The 2,289-nt window shown below is 39.0% G+C and overlaps 1 non-coding gene across 1 annotated transcript; it reads left to right on the top strand.

Annotated features, from left to right (window-relative positions):
• The first annotated feature begins 683 nt into the window (after window positions 1-683).
• On the top strand, window positions 684-793 carry LOC136478607 (small nucleolar RNA R71). Its single transcript, XR_010764330.1, has one exon. It is a non-coding gene; the product is annotated as a small nucleolar RNA R71 (small nucleolar RNA).
• Window positions 794-2,289: the final 1,496 nt, after the last annotated feature.

Below are 2,289 nucleotides of genomic sequence, written 5' to 3'. Positions count from 1 at the left end.
GAGGAAGAGCAACCGCCAGCTGAGCTATTTGTGATTCTATCATTTTATTAAAGCTATGCTAGTTCTTAATGGCAGAGGAGAAGCTATCCATTCTATTATTTATGTTTTCTAAAATTTTATCATTGGAAGCTAATTTTCTAGATAAGCCTTCCATAATTTTAGCTTGGCCAGAAATGAACTCTCTTAAGGGTGGTTGATTATTGAAATTATTACTTTGATAGTTACCTTAGTAATTACCTTGGTAATTCAACCTTTGTTGCTGATTCCATCCTTGATTCTGGTGAGGATGACAGTTGTTGTTGATGAAGTTCACATCCTCATGGGTTTCAGGATAATTGTTCCCTGAATGCCCAATGTTGCCACATTCTTCGCACGTCATGCGGGAATCATGAATGTGCATGACTTCTTGCTTCTCATTGGCTCGGTCCTCAAGTTTCTTTATGAGCAGGTCCATCTTGGCAGACAACTAGTCTACATCCTTGAGTTGATGCATACCTCCACCTCTCTTGCGAGTCTAAAGACGTTCTTCATTCCTACCTTGGTTGGAGGCCATCTTTTTCATGAGAGCTGTTGCACCTAGGATTGTAAGTGATAGGAAAGCACCTCCAGCAGCAGCATCCATGTTCTCACAGGTGCTGTTAGTCAACCCTTGGTAGAAAGTCTGCATGAGTAGCTAATTCTCCATCCCTTGATGAGGACATTCTGATATGTAATCTTAAAAGCGTTCCCATGCCTCAGGGATAGACTCATCATATTGCAGTTGGAACCTTGAGATTCTCCCATGTAGGACGTTGATTTTGCCCGTGGGAAAGAACTTTGCTAGGAAGGCAGTGGAGCAATTTTCCCATGTAGTATTTCTATCTTTGTTGGCATAGAACCATTGCTTCGCCTTCCCCAAGAGTGAGAATGGGAAGAGGCGAAGTAATATGGCACCTCTAGATATTCCTTTGATGGTGAAAGTGTTGTAGATCTCCAGGAAGTGTTGGAGACGAGCACTCAGATCTTCATGTGCCTTTCCACAAAATTGGCTGGCTTGCACCATGTTAATGAGAGCTGGCTTGAGCTCAAATTCATTGTCTCCGACATTGATTGCCAGTCTAGTACGATGTTGGCGTAGTTGGAGGAGCAAATTCACAAAGAGTTGTCAGCCATGGCTTCAAAATCTGGTGTTAAACTTTGCCTTATCTGGTTGTCTTCCAATTCTAAAGCTAGAACTTTCTTGAGTTTAGCTCTAGTTCTCCTGATTAATGCTTCTGGATCTTCAACGTAGTTTGTTGGAAGGTCAAAACCGGTCATACATTACCCTGCATAAGACATAAAAGTAGACAGAACAAGGGTAAACCCGTTTGAGCAGAGGCTAATGGTTATCTCAATCACATCAATAAGTACAAAGTTATTAATATTTCCTTCTTGCCAAGCTACCTTCCCCGGCAATGGTGCCAGAAATGCTTATTGGTATTTATTAACTTGTCACTTATTTAAGTAGCCACCTAATGTTGTTGATATTTTTTAGCATCACTTTTACTAAGTTGTCATCCCTAGCTATGATGCCAGAAATGCTTGTTGGTACTGCCTAGTGCCACTTCAAGAGTGACACTACGAAGTACTTTAGTATTTTATGTGACTAGAAAGAATATATATATATATATATAAAGGAATCTGCAAGCGCACAGATAATTATATCATTGTAGCACTTCACCTGGGAGTATTTTAGGTATCGTTATTTATATTTTACTACAGGAAAGGATGGGCAGTTGGAATGTATTGATAACTTATACATATGATGGAGAGACAAACCATAACTATTACTCTACTCACAAGAGGGGTAAGTCAAAAGATAAATAAATAAATATATGTATATATATATATGAATGGTAAGCAATAACTAATCATTGATCACTTAGAGTACTCCTTTCTATGGCATTAGCATGGCTAAGTAGAATATTAGAGAATAATTCCTAAATCATTCTTAATCACAAATCAAAGCATATATTGATTAGTGCAATTACACTTAGTAGTCATGGTTAAGATCAACTTCATATCTACATATATGGGATATTACTAAGAAAGCTTAAGAACAGAGCTTATCTTCCTTCGTAACTAGATTCTACTTGTTCTATATTCGAGGAGTGGACTACAAAGGACTCAATGGGAGTGTCACATCCATGATCTACCACATAGCCTAGAATATAGGGTGCATCCGCAGGTAAACAACGTATAAGCACCACGCTTACACAATGTCGACCACTCACCCCTGGTACCATGGAGCAAGCGCTATATGAACTTATA

Source organism: Miscanthus floridulus, chromosome 8, assembly GCF_019320115.1.
Source record: "Miscanthus floridulus cultivar M001 chromosome 8, ASM1932011v1, whole genome shotgun sequence".
Taxonomy (NCBI): Eukaryota; Viridiplantae; Streptophyta; class Magnoliopsida; order Poales; family Poaceae; genus Miscanthus; species Miscanthus floridulus.
This window is presented reverse-complemented; position numbering and strand designations above follow the sequence as displayed.